The 15,157-nt window shown below is 40.6% G+C and overlaps 4 protein-coding genes and 1 pseudogene across 4 annotated transcripts in view; 4 read left to right on the forward strand and 1 right to left on the reverse strand.

Moving 5' to 3' along the window:
* LOC139549743 (gastrula zinc finger protein XlCGF17.1-like) overlaps nt 1-15,157 on the forward strand; it is a 627,316-nt gene that overhangs the window by 494,763 nt on the left and 117,396 nt on the right. The gene's annotated exons all lie outside the window — the stretch shown is intronic.
* LOC139548119 (zinc finger protein ZFP2-like) overlaps nt 1-15,157 on the forward strand; it is a 408,144-nt gene that overhangs the window by 363,899 nt on the left and 29,088 nt on the right. The gene's annotated exons all lie outside the window — the stretch shown is intronic.
* Nucleotides 1-15,157, forward strand: part of LOC139548854 (zinc finger protein 180-like) — a 300,106-nt gene that overhangs the window by 266,793 nt on the left and 18,156 nt on the right. The window lies entirely within an intron of this gene.
* The window catches only part of LOC139549224 (zinc finger protein 664-like), a 235,053-nt gene that overhangs the window by 27,625 nt on the left and 192,271 nt on the right, over nt 1-15,157 (reverse strand). The gene's annotated exons all lie outside the window — the stretch shown is intronic.
* LOC139552313 (zinc finger protein 271-like) overlaps nt 1-15,157 on the forward strand; it is a 28,897-nt pseudogene that overhangs the window by 9,135 nt on the left and 4,605 nt on the right.

The following is a 15,157-nucleotide window of genomic DNA, read 5'->3' on the forward strand; positions in this document are numbered from 1 at the left end:
ACATCCATAGTCCCTGGTATATCACCAGACTGCATACAAACCTAACTGCATCCCCAGTCCCTGGTATATCACCAGACTGCATACAAACCTAACTGCATCCTCAGTCCCTGGTATATCACCAGACTGCATACAAACCTAACTGCATGCCCAGACCCTGGTATATCACCAGACTACATACAAACCTAACTGCATCACCAGGCCCTGGTATATCACCAGACTGCATACAAACCTAACTGCATCCCCAGTCCCTGGTATATCACCAGACTGTATACAAACCTAACTGCATGCCCAGGCCCTGGTATATCACCAGACTGCATACAAACCTAACTGCATCCATAGTCCCTGGTATATCACCAGACTGCATACAAACCTAACTGCATGCATAGTCCCTGGTATATCACCAGACTGCATACAAACCTAACTGCATCCATAGTCCCTGGTATATCACCAGACTGCTGTGACGACCCTCCCACTCTGTCTGCAGAATTCTTTCTCTTTGCTCTTGTTTTCCTTAATAGGATGTCGGTGGGCGGAGCCGGGAGGGTCTTCAGTGAAATGGGACACACCTGGGCTCGGGTGTGTCCCAGGATAAATTCACCTCCTCCCCAGTCATTGAGGAGACTCTCTCCATGCAGACACAGACAGATTTTGGTTGTTTGCGTTGGCACCTTTCAACACCCCTCATTATCACATGTAAACACGCGACCAATCACTTACACTACTGACTAAACACACACACCAGTGTTAATTGTATTTACTTTACTTCAGTTAATACATATATTTTGTTATTCTTTATCTCCACGTTGTCTCACTTTTTGTCACGGTCTTCGAGCCGGTTCATGACACTATGGTCAGCGAGCTGGAGCCCAACTAATGGAGACCAGTTAGAACCCAACTAACAAAACCCAACTAAAACAGGACTGCAGATCAAAAGAGACATACAGAATGATGGCAGGGAAAATCCCTAACATCCAAAATAGATAGATTCCATGATGGTGAAACAAAGCTTCCTGAAGCATTGACTCTTTCCAGCCAATTGTGTCAAAAATAGGTTCATTACTCAAGGCTTTGAGCAACACAGAATTTAGAACAGCCAAATTATTATAGATGACATCCCACACCATAGCACGTAGCAGCATAGCCTTTATGTCATTATTATAGACGACATCCCACACCGTAGCAGCATAGCCTTTATGTCATTATTATAGATGACATCCCACACCGTAGCAGCATAGCCTTTATGTCATTATTATAGATGACATCCCACACCGTAGCAGCATAGCCTTTATGTCATTATTATAGATGACATCCCACACCGTAGCAGCATAGCCTTTATGTCATTATTATAGATGACATCCCACACCGTAGCAGCATAGCCTTTATGTCATTATTATAGATGACATCCCACACCGTAGCAGCATAGCCTTTATGTCATTATTATAGATGACATCCCACACCGTAGCACGTAGCAGCATAGCCTTAATGTCATTTACTAAACCACTGGCCGTGTTTGAGAGCATCAAATCCATGCTGCATTGTGGGTAAATGGTGACTGGCTGACTGATTTATAAATAATAATGAGTAGTTATTTATGATGTAAGGTGATTTGTAGATCAATCAGTTGCTTGCAATGTCGAACCAGCCCAATACCAAACCAATCAGGTGGTTGTTCGATGAAATGAATCTCCAGACGTCATTGATGACGTGCTGCTGATAAAGTGATACAGGCATCAACACAAAAAAAAGTTTACTACTTTCAATGCAGTGATTCAATTCAATTCAATTCAAACATAACATCCATATCGAAAAGTTGACAAAACAAAAAGGAGCAAGCAGGTTGATTTCCTCTGTCGTCTTGAGCCCACGGCAAGAAGGCACCAGAGCCTACCGTGCTTACGGGTTCCCACTAGATAACACAACCACACAGTTAATGAAAAGCATGAGGTGAAGCTTGAGCTAGATATCAACCTATCGAGCTAGTGTGACCTTCCTGGTCTCTCAAGTCAGTGAGTCAACACAGGAAGGAGCAATGGATGGATAGTTCATTTATTTCCAAAGCTGCAATGATGGGACACACACAGTACGGATGAATGATCAGTAGTGACGGGATATAAATAGCACTCCCACAGCAATTCTACATTAATCTGCCCTATAATATACTAACAAAAAAACTATTGAAATGTCTATCAAAGTCATTGTGATCATATAGTGGATTTAATAATTCCTAATAATTCCTAATTTACTATAATAAATGAATCAATTGTTTACATGTGTCTCATTTTCACTCCATCAGAATATACTGTCATCCATTTTAGTATTAAAATATATCAAATTAACCTGGAAAATGACTCAATGTCCCCCTCTGGTGGCGAGGAAGTATAATACACCTAAACTAACAAAACCGGGCAAAACTGGCTGGTGTTCATGAGTTTATAAAACATATACTTTATACATTTGTCCTAAATGACCTGCATTGATGAGACACACAGTGTGGATGAATGATCAGTAGTCGACAGGGTAAAAATAGCACTCCTAAAGAAGATGCATTTTCCAGTTAGATACCAACTTGAAAGAGGGAACTTTAGCATAAAACCCACATGGAAAACTGAGATTTGGCAAATAACAAATAAAGAGAGGCTTACTTGACGCCAAACCAACAACAGTAGTTACTAAAACATAAATTGCTAATGTATGATTTAAAAGGTGGATTTTATGATGTAATGTCAACTTTATATATTTCTATCCCGGGACTATTCAATTTTGAACTCACCCACAGAGCAATTCTCCATAAATCTGCTGTGGATTACCCAGAATCCCGAAATAAATTAATACATATGTGATAATTCAAAAACATAACTGGTTGTGCTTATAGGGAACCAGATCGTGAACACAACTAAGTTACTAAGTCTTTAACCACACTGTATTCTTACACTGGTGAGTAAAAACTCATGCTTCCTACCCTTTAACTTTTTGTCTGAACATTATAATATATATTTTACGTCACACTAGCGTCATTGTCTTAAAGTCGCACATCTCCATCGCAGTCAGAGGTTCAGACTGAGCGTTACCCACTCCAGTCAGCAGATGGCGGTGTGCGATTATAAGGCAATGCTGTTAGTGTGACGTATAATCTAGTGGACGAAACGCAATGCTGTTAGTGTGACGTATAATCTAGTGGACGGAACGCTTCTTTCAGCAGCAGCAACAGTTATTCAGCCACCTCGGTAGCTTGCTCGACAAAATAGACGAACCAATAAAGCTCTGAAGACGCTTTAGTGTAGATTAGCCACTGTATTTTAAACCCTCGTCTGTCGTCTAGTTAGTTAGTTATCCTATTTAATTTCATATTTACGGTGTTGTTATTATTCAGCGGGCGGGCTGGTTAAGTTAGCATTAGCCTAGCTAGCTAACATCTCCGACCATGAGTTCACTAAATTACTCTCTTCCTGCTGAAGAAGAGACAGTCTGCTGGACGGAGAAAGAAGCTCTCATCAAAGAGGAGGAGGAAGAGAAGGATGTTACAATACAAAAACAAGTAGAGGGTGAGGCTGTTACCGTGAAAGAAGAAGAGAAAGACGTTACAGTGAAAGAAGAGGCGTTCAGAGTGAAAGAGGAGGAGGGTGTTACAGTAAAAGATGAGGAGGATTCAGTTTTTGAAGTGAAAGCGGAGGAGGGGGAGATTACGTTCTCATCGGAAGAAGAGGAGGAGGAAACTGGATATCTGGTCCCGATTTCCCAAACGCAATTTAAGGCATCCAGTGGTTCTAAAGATGAACTTAGCCATAAGATGGTTTTGAGAAACCGGGCCGTGATTACCACTGGTAAGTACTGTCTTAAATACAGAGGTCCAAACTCTGCAGTTGTTGAACTGATGTTTGGTGTTAAAGGGGAAATCTGCAATTGCTACATCCATATTTTGACTTTTAAATTATTTATTTATAGCCATTGATTCTTGAAGAATATAACCCATGCCTCATGAACTTCGTTAAACTGTTGTACCCCATCAGAACCCCAAATAAGCTTTTTTTACTCCAATGTTTAGGAACAATGTAAATCAACAGCCTCAACATGGTTAAAACTATAATGTTGATTTCTTGGATGGTCAGTCCTTGCATCCATAGGTCTGTCTATGAATTTGAGAGTAGTTAAATGTCTCCAGGCCCAGCATCATCTTATTACCAAAACAGTGGTGGAAAGACTGGTAAACGGATGAGGGATGGGGCTGGAGAAATGTAACCACTCTCAAATTCATTGAGAAAGCTATTGTAGCAACCGTAACCCAAAACCTAGCGACCTCGTCAAGAAGTTCAGACATCTTGGCATAACAGTTATAAGGTGTTGGCTTGACAGTCGCTGGACCCAGGTTTGAGTTCAGCTCAGGGCGACCCCCTGAATTCACTACACTATGAATACAAGGACTGGCCATCCATGATGTCATAATGATAATTTAACCAGGTTTCTAGGCTATTATAGTATATTCTAGAATTCATCCATGACGTCATAATGATAGTTTAACCAGGTTTCTAGGATATATAGTATATTCTAGAATTCATCCATGATGTCATAGTGATAGTTTAACCAGGTTTCTAGGATATATAGTATATTCTAGAATTGCCAGTGAAGATTTCCTGTGGAGGCAAATTATTAGAGCTGTTGATAAGTCATTGTATAATATTCAGCCAATTATTTTTTTCATGCCCTTACATTAAAGGCAAGACATACCTAGATGCAATTACATTAATGAATTGGTTTGAAACCTTTGTTTTAAACCCTTCTCAAAGTTGGTGCCTTGACGGATTTGTAAAAAATGGTTTGTCATGAAACACTATTTATTTATTTAAATGTAACCTTTATTTAACTAGGCATGTCAGTTAAGAACAAATTCTTATTTACAATGACTGCCTAACCCGGACGATGCTGGGCCAATTGTGTGCCGCCCTATGGGACTCCCAATCACGGCCTGTTATGATACAGCCTGGATTTGATCCAGGGTCTGTAGTGACGCCTCTAGCACTGAGATGCCGTACCTTAGACCACTGCGCTGCTCGTGTGTTTACATTACACTCGGTGTAATACATGTAATATATATAATATATATTAAATTATATATATTATATTATAACATGTAATACGCCTCAAGCACTGAGATGCAGTGTCCGCTGCGCCACCTGGGAGCCCCAAAATCATGTTCCAGTGCTGTCCCCAACTAAAATACATCTTGGTCAACCAAGAGTCATCTGTTCTTTCTACCAATCGCCCCATGTGTTTTTACAAAATCAAATATACGTACTGAATTTGTCTGATGCTTTAAGCATTCAGATCAAATAATTAACTTCTTGGAACTACAGGGGGTGCTGTTTCGACTTAGCGAAAATTGGTCTCCAAATTAAACTGCCTAGTGCTCAATTCTTGCTCGTACAATATGCATATTATTACTACTATTGGATAGAAAACACTCTCTAGTTTCTAAAACCGTTTGAATTATGTCTGTGGGTGACCCAGAACTCCTTCTACATCAAAAATCCTGACATGACTTGCGAAGGTCTGAGAATTATGCTCTGATCTGGGTTCAGTTTTAAAGTCTGTGTATATCCTATGGCTGGAAATGAACTGCACCCGCCTTCCCCTGGATGTCAGTAACCAATGAGAAGTGGAATGGACTTTCTCCGTCACTCTCAGAGGTTATAAAGCCATGGCGCAAGACAAGATCTCAGGATGAAATTTTGGAACGCTCAGTTATCGACCAGAGATGTATCCGTCTGTAATTTAATTAAATATAGGTGTTAGAAACATCATAACGATGTTATTTGAAACCGATTTATATCAGTTTATGCGAGTATAGTGCTATTTTTCTGAATTTCCTTTGTATCTAGTTTGAGGATTTGGATGTGTGTGCGACATAGCTACTGGTAGCAGCTAGTTCCAAAGGTGAAGAGGACGTTTTACAACAAAGCAACTATTCTTTTGAAGAAAGGACACATTGCCCAAGATACTGATGGAAGCTCGTCCAAAAGTAGGAACTATTTATGATGTTATTCCGTATTTATGTGGAAAAATGTAATAGTGTTTGCTCGCCACTTTTGCAGGCACTGGTCTGGCTGCAACGCACACTATATGTCTAGTAACGTTAATTTTAAAAATCTAACATAGCGATTGCATTAAGAACTAATTTATCTTTCGGTTGTTGTCCAACTTATATTTTTTAGTCAAGTTTATGAATAGTATTTTTATTAGAATAGGCGCTAATCCAATATGGCGCCGGCCAGAATGCATGAAATGTTTTGAAAGATTACATTGCAGAACCACGATATGTGCTGCTAAATATGCACATTTTCGAACAAAAGCTATATGCATTGCGTAATATGATGTTACAGGACTGTCATCTGAAGAATTCTGAGAAGGTTAGTGAAATTATATATATCCTTTGCTGGGTTGTTACGATCGCTAACTTTTACTGCTGGTAAATGCGGTTGTGATTCTGGCTATTGTGGTACGCTCATATGATGCTATATTGTGTTTTCGCTGTAAAACACTTAAAAAATCTGACATATTGTCTGCATTCACAAGATCTGTGTCTTTCGATTGCTGCAGGCTGTGTATTTTTCAGAATTGTTTTATGATGAGTAATTATGTAATTGCCGTCGGTCTCTGTAATTATTCCGGCTCCTTCCAACGCTATTTCAGATTGCAGCTGCAATGGTAAACTGTGATTTATACCTGAAAAATGCACATTTTCAAAAAAAAACTATCCTATACCATAAATATGTTATCAGACTGTCATCTTATGAAGTTGTTTCTTGGTTAGTGGCTATATATATCTTTATTTAGTCGAATTAGTGATAGCTGCTGAAGGAGTAAAAAACTGATGGAGTAAAAATAGTGGGGACTTTTGCTAACGTGGTTAGCTAATAGATTTACATATTGTGTCTTCCCTGTAAAACATTTTAAAATTCTGAAATGATGGCTTGATTCACAAGAGCTGTATCTTTCATCTGGTGTCTTGGACTTGTGATTTAATGATATTTAGATGCTAGTATTTACTTGTGACGCTATGCTAGCTATGCTATTCAGCTTTTTTTACTGGTGGGGGGTGCTCCCGGATCCGGGTTTAGTAGCCGTGAAAGGTTAAGACACACAAATTACTCTAAGTCATAACCAGAGGGAGCCGGTCGTCAACACGACCTGACCAGAGGGAGCCGGTCGTCAACACGACCTGACCAGAGGGAGCCGGTCGTCAACACGACCTGACCAGAGGGAGCCGGTCGTCAACACGACCTGACCAGAGGGAGCCGGTCGTCAACACGACCTGACCAGAGGGAGCCGGTCGTCAACACGACCTGACCAGAGGGAGCCGGTCGTCAACACGACCTGACCAGAGGGAGCCGGTCGTCAACACGACCTGACCAGAGGGAGCCGGTCGTCAACACGACCTGACCAGAGGTAGCCGGTCGTCAACACGACCTGACCAGAGGGAGCCCCCCCCCCCGCTGCTGAACTTCGTAAATTCTGCCGTTCTGCTCTTGAAATTTTCAGTAGTAGACTACACCATCAGTCTGCAACCTTTTCCAGTTGGAGTGCCAATTTATCTGACCATTTCTACCAATCTGCGTGCCAGTTATGATTTTCATATTCACATTTTACTGGAACAGTTTAATTTAATTTATAATAGTATCTCAAAATTATTATCTGTAATTAATCTACAATCTATCTAAATGAAAATTATACAAATCTAAATAACTTTTATTGCCATTGCGAACTATGTAAAAAAAAAAATAGCCTACATAAAGCCAACAAATAAAAACATTGCATTCTGCAGGTAGAAAATATCCTGATAGAAATAAATATCCTAAAAATCACATTGGCTGCAAATGGCCTGTCTACTACAAACTTGAAATATTGTGTCAACTGGGTCAGGAAACTCGGATAGCAAGCTTGCAACATTGTATGAAGTATTCTAGGCCCTCAGTTTCCTGCTCCAGTGAGTTCTGGACAGACACGGCTGTCTATTTGTCTAATTTCGTCTATTTGTGCTAAGGATAAGAAGTAATCAGGTATTTTATGACATTTCCACTGGATCAGAGTGGATCACATTTTTCCCTTTTATGCCGAGTGGTTATCGAAATGGCGAGAGCTGGAAATATTTTACGAAAATACTTTGAGGAACTATTGTCATTCGCAATTGATTTTGATTAGACTTTGTTTACTTGCTGTTTGGATGTGAAGAAAAATTTCTTTGAGAAGCTCCACCACTCATTAGTGGTGCAGCGTTAAGACAATCAGAAATACTATCAGACATCCCCAAATGGGCACATTTATAGGCCTACATTTGTGTGCCGGCCAGGTAGACTAGTCCTACTTCTATATGTGTAATTAGGTAGACTAGTCCTACCTCTATATGTGTAACCAGGTAGACTCGTTTTACATCTATATGTGTAACCAGGTAGACTAGTCCTAACTTTATATGTGTAACCAGGTAGACTAGTCCTACTTCTATATGTGTAACCAGGTAGACTAGTCCTACTTCTATATGTGTGTAACCAGGTAGACTAGTCCTACTTCTATATGTGTAACCAGGTAGACTAGTCCTAATTCTATGTGTGTAACCAGGTAGACTAGTCCTACTTCTATATGTGTAACCAGGTAGACTAGTCCTACTTCTATATGTGTAACCAGGTAGACTAGTCCTACTTCTATATGTGTAACCAGGTAGACTAGTCCTACTTCTATATGTGTGTAACCAGGTAGACTAGTCCTACTTCTATATGTGTGTAACCAGGTAGACTAGTCCTACTTCTATATGTGTAACCAGGTAGACTAGTCCTACTTCTATATGTGTAACCAGGTAGACTAGTCCTACTTCTATATGTGTAACCAGGTAGACTAGTCCTACTACTATATGTGTAACCAGGTAGACTAGTCCTACTTCTATATTTGTTGTTATTTAGACTAGTCCTACTTCTATATGTGTAACCAGGTAGACTAGTCCTACTTCTATATGTGTAACCAGGTAGACTAGTCCTACTTCTATGTGTGTAACCAGGTAGACTAGTCCTACTTCTATATGTGTAACCAGGTAGACTAGTCCTACTTCTATATGTGTAACCAGGTAGACTAGTCCTACTTCTATATGTGTAACCAGGTAGACTAGTCCTACTTCTATATGTGTAACCAGGTAGACTAGTCCTACTTCTATATGTGTAATCAGGTAGACTAGTCCTACTTCTATATGTGTAACCAGGTAGACTAGTCCTACTTCTATATGCGTAATCAGATAGACTAGTCCTACTTCTATATGTGTAACCAGGTAGACTAGTCCTACTTCTATATGCGTAATCAGGTAGACTAGTCCTACTTCTATATGTGTAACCAGGTAGACTAGTCCTACTACTATATGTGTAACCAGGTAGACTAGTCCTACTACTATATGTGTAACCAGGTAGACTAGTCCTACCTCTATATGCGTAATCAGGTGTGCGTCCTTACTCAACATTGACAGGAGGGTTTCAAGCAAAAGACAATTAATAAATTGACAAACCTGACACATCTTGCGGTCAGGTCAAATCAAATGTTAATGGTCACATACACATGGTTAGCAGATGTTAATGGTCACATACACATGGTTAGCGGATGTTAATGGTCACATACACATGGTTAGCGGATGTTAATGGTCACATACACATGGTTAGCGGATGTTAATGGTCACATACACATGGTTAGCGGATGTTAATGGTCACATACACATGGTTAGCGGGTGTTAATGGTCACATACACATGGTTAGCGGGTGTTAATGGTCACATACACATGGTTAGCGGGTGTTAATGGTCACATACACATGGTTAGCGGATGTTAATGGTCTCATACACATGGTTAGCAGATGTTATTGGTCACATACACATGGTTAGCAGATGTTAATGCGACTGTAGCGAAATGCTTGTGCTTCTAGTTCCGACAATGCAGTAATATCTAACAAGTAATCTAACAAATTCACAACAACTACCGTATACACACAAATGTAAGGGATGAATAAGAATATGTACATATAAATACATGGATGAGCGATGGCCGTGCGTCATAGGCAGATGCAGTAGATGTTATAGAATACTGTATATACATATGAGTATATACATATGAGAGTAATGTAGCGTATGTGAACATTATTAAAGTTGCGTTATTTAAAGTGACTAGAGATACCTTTTATTAAGTCCATTTATTAAAGTGGCCAGAGATTGAGTCTGTATGTTGGCAGCAGCCTCTCAATGTTAGTGATGGCTGTTTAACAGTCTGATGGCCTTGAGATATAAGCTGTTTTTTCAGTCTCTCGGTCCCAGCTTTGATGCAACTTTACTGACCTCGCCTTCTGGATGATAGCGGTGTGAACAGGCAGTGGCTCGGGTGGTTGTTGTCCTTGATGATCTTTTTGGCCTTCCTGTGACATCGAGTGGTGTAGGTGTCCTGGAGGGCAGGTAGTTTGCCCCGGTGATGCCTTGTGCAGACCGGACCACCCTCTGGAGGGTCTTGCGGTTGAGGGCGGTGCAGTTGCCATACCAGGCGGTTATACAGCCCGACAGGATGCTCTCAATTGTGCGTCTATAAAAGTTTGTGAGTGTGTTCGGTGACAAGACAAATTTCTTCAGCCTCCTGAGGTTGAAGAGTCGCTGTTGCGCCTTCTTCACCACACTGTCTGTGTGGGTGGACCATTTCAGTTTGTCTGTGATGTGTACGCCGAGGAACTAAAAACGTTCCACCTTCTCCACTACTGTCCCGTCGATGTGGATAGGGGGGTGCTCCCTCTGCAGTTTCCTGAAGTCCACGATCATCTCCTTTGTTTTGTTGATGTTGAGTGAGAGGTTATTTTCCTGACACCACACTCCGAGTGCCCTCACCTCCTCCCTGCGGGTCGTCTTGTCGTTGTTGGTAATCAAGCCGACCACTGTAGTGTCGTCTGCAAACTTGATGATTGAGTTGGAGGCGTGCATGGCCACACAGTCATGGGTGAACAGGGAGTACAGGAGAGGGCTCAGAACGCACCCTTGTGGGGCCCCAGTGTTGAGGATCAGCGGGGTGGAGATATTGTTTCCTACCTTCGCCACCTGGGGGCAGCCGGTCAGAAAGTCCAGGACCCAGTTGCACAGGGCGGGGTCGAGACCCAAGGTCTCGAGCTTAACTTCTCTAGGGTAGGGGGCAGCATTTGGAATTTTGGATGAAAAGCGTGCCCAAATTAAACTGCCTGCTACTCGGGCCCAGAAGATATGATATGCATATAACTGGTTCAATAATTACACATAATTCTTAATACTGTAGCAATTTAGTAACAGTCACATGTTCAACTATCATCAGCTGATCCAGGAAATCATTTTCTGAATGCCAGTCACATGACAAACATCACGACATGCAACAACCAAAGTGCTTCTTCATTCTTTACTCTGGTAAAGACAGTTATGCTGTGCTCCACGTTGGATCCAACATCCCTAACAAATTGATGTTTACATTGTGTTATTGTCTGCTTTATTTACAGTAGGGTCACGTTAGTCTGAGCTATTTTCCGTTATTCAGGACATTTAGAATGACATCACATTACAGAGTAGCCTAGTGGGATTATTCACAAAATTATCTGGTGATCAGGTTATGAAATGTCATGAAAAATACATTTTAGTTTCCATGTTTCACCTGTAAATATTAAATTATTTATAGTCATAGGTCTATGTTGTTGTTAGGTGAAGTTATGGGTCCTACAGTAGGTCTATGTTATTGTTAGGTGAAGTTATGGGTCCTACAGTAGGTCTAGGTTGTTGTTAGGTGAAGTTATGGGTCCTACAGTAGGTCTATGTTATTGTTAGGTGAAGTTAGGGGTCCTACAGTAGGTCTATGTTGTTGTTAGGTGAAGTTATGGGTCCTACAGTAGGTCTATGTTGTTGTTAGGTGAAGTTATGGGTCCTAGAGTAGGTCTATGTTGTTTTTTGGTGAAGTTATGGGTCCTACAGTAGGTCTATGTTATTGTTAGGTGAAGTTATGGGTCCTACAGTAGGTCTATGTTATTGTTATGGGTCCTACAGTAGGTCTATGTTGTTGTTAGGTGAAGTTATGGGTCCTACAGTAGGTGTATGCTGTTAGGTGAAGTTATGGGTCCTACAGTAGGCCTATGTTATTGTTCTTGTATTCACACCAATAATACTTTTCAATACTTTGTAGAATCACCTTTTGTAAATGACATAACCGACGTCAAGGATCGGTAGGATAGTCAGTTTTACGAGGCCATGTTTGGCAGCGTGAAGGAGGCTATAGGAAATAGGAAGCCGATTCTAGATTTAACTTTGGATTGGAGATGCTTAATGTGAGTCTGGAAGGAGAGTTTACAGTCTAACCAGACACCTAGGTATTTATAGTTGTCCACATATTCTAAGTCAGAACCGTCCAGAGTAGAGGTCGACCGATTTAATCAGGGCCGATTTCAAGTTTTCATAACAATCGGAAATCGGTATTTTTGGGCGCCGATTTGCAGATGTATTTTTATTTTTTTTATATACTTTTTTTTTTACACCTTTTATTTAATCTTTATTTAACTAGGCAAGTCAGTTAAGAACACATTCTTATTTTCAATGACGGCCTAGGAACGGGGCAGAACGACAGATTTTTAACCTTGTCAGCTCGGGGGATCCAATCTTGCAACCTTACAGTTAACTAGTCCAATGCTCTAACACCTGATTACATTGCACTCCACGAGGAGCCTGCCTGTTGGCGAGTGCAGTAAGCTAAGTTGCTAGCTAGCATTAAACTTATCTTATAAAAAACAATCAATCAATGACTGTCATTGCTCCAATGTGTACTTAACCATAAACATCAATGCCTTTCTTAAAATCAATACACAAGTATATATTTTTAAACCTGCATATTTAGCTAATAGAAATCCAGGTTAGCAGGCAATATTAACCAGGTGAAATTGTGTGATTTCTCTTGCGTTCATTGCATGCAGAGTCAGGGTATATGCAACAGTTTGGGCCGCCTGGCTCTTTGCGAACTAATTTGCCAGAATTTTACGTAATTATGACAACATTGAAGGTTGTGCAATGTAACAGGAATATTTAGACTTATGGATGCCACCCGTTAGATAAAATACGGAACGGTTCCGTATTTCACTGAAAGAATAAACGTCTTGTTTTCGAGATGATAGTTTCCGGATTCGGCCATATTAATGACCTAAGGCTCATATTTCTGTGTTATTATGTTATAATTAAGTCTATGATTTGATAGAGCAGTCTGACTGGGCGGTGGTAGGCAGCAGCAGGCTCGTAAGCATTCATTCAAACAGCACTTTCGTGCCTTTTGCCAGCAGCTCTTCGCAATGCTTCAAGCATTGCGCTGTTTATGACTTCAAGCCTATCAACTCCCGAGATTAGGCTGGTGTAACCGATGTGAAATGGCTAGCTAGTTAGCGGGGTGCGCGCTAATAGCGTTTCCAACGTAATTATTGAAATTGCAGCAAATAGCAGGCAATATTAACCAGGTGAAATTGTGTGATTTCTCTTGCGTTCATTGCATGCAGAGTCAGGGTATATGCAACAGTTTGGGCCGCCTGGCTCTTTGCGAACTAATTTGCCAGAATGTTACGTAATTATGACAACATTGAAGGTTGTGCAATGTAACAGGAATATTTAGACTCATAGATGCCAACCGTTAGATAACATACGGAACGGAATAAACGTTTTGTTTTCGAGGTGATAGTTTCCGGATTAGTCAAAGGTATATGGTTTAGAGAGAAATAGTCGACGCGTTATAATTCCTGTAATAACTTGCGGCTGAATTTGAAAGGGGTTCCTTCGTTATTTTACCGTTCATGTCTTCCATAGAGAATGTCTTGATCTACTTCAAATAAGGTCTGTGCTTCGTGCAGGCTTAAACCGCCTCGACGTTTTGATACCCGTGTAAATCTCACTAGGATAAGGTAACGTTTGTCAACATATTTTCATAAATCCACTCTATAATTTTTTTTATTTTCGCCTATATTTAGCCAATATTGATCAGAGTTACCTTGTCCTATGGATATCTACACAGTTATAAAATTGGCACGGTGATGTAAGCCTACACGAAACACAGACCTTATTTTAAGTGAATCTAAAAATATCCTATGCAATAAATGAAGGAACCGCTTTTTGCTAGGTGTCATGGGAATTATGACTCGCACTTTGGTTGTCAATTCTTACCATGCCCATTATTAAAATAGGATTTCCTGCATATATAAATTAAAGTTTTTGTTTTCAACGTTCATCACAGGTAACTTAAACTCTATTTTTATTCAAACAGTTGAGAGTATTTGTCTCCTAAGCAGACTCTTCAGTATCATTGTCACTTCAGAGCTGTGTGTGTGTGTATTTATGTATTATTTTAAGTTAAAATAAAAGTGTTCATTGTTCATTCAGTATTGTTGCAATTGTCATTATTACAAAAATGTGTGTGTATGATATATATATTTAAAAACATTTTTTTTAAATAAATCGTCCGATTAATCGGTATCGGCTTTTATCCCCCTCCAATAATCGGTGTCGGTATCGGCATTGAAAAATCATAATCGGTCGACCTCTAGTCCAGAGTAGTGATGCTTGTCGGGCGGGCGGATGCAGGCAGCGATCGGTTGAAGAGCATTTAGTTTTACTAGCATATAAGAGCAGTTGGAGGCCACGGAAGGAGTGTTGTATGGCGTTGAAGCTCGTATGGAGGTTTGTTAACACAGTGTCCAAAGAAGGGCCATATGTATACAGAATGGTGTCATCAGAGAAACACCCACAGCAAGAGTTACAGCATTGATATATACAGAGAGTCAGCCTGAGAATTGAACCCTGTGGCACCCCCATAGAGACTGCCAGAGGTCCGGACAACAGGCCCTCCGATTTGACACACTGAACTCCATCAGAGAAGTAGTTGGTGAACCAGGCGAGGCAGTCATTTGAGAAACCAAGGCTGTTGAGTCTGCCGATAAGAATACGATGATTGACAGAGTCGAAAGACTTGGCTAGGTTGATGAATACGGCTGCACAGTACTGTCTTTTATCGATGGCGGTTTTGATATCGTTTAGGACGTTGAGGGTGGCTGAGGTGCACCCGCGACCAGCTCGGAAACCAGATTGCATAGCGGAGAAGGTACGGTGGGATTCGAAATGGTCA

Source organism: Salvelinus alpinus, chromosome 2 (assembly GCF_045679555.1).
Source record: "Salvelinus alpinus chromosome 2, SLU_Salpinus.1, whole genome shotgun sequence".
Lineage (NCBI taxonomy): Eukaryota > Metazoa > Chordata > Actinopteri > Salmoniformes > Salmonidae > Salvelinus > Salvelinus alpinus.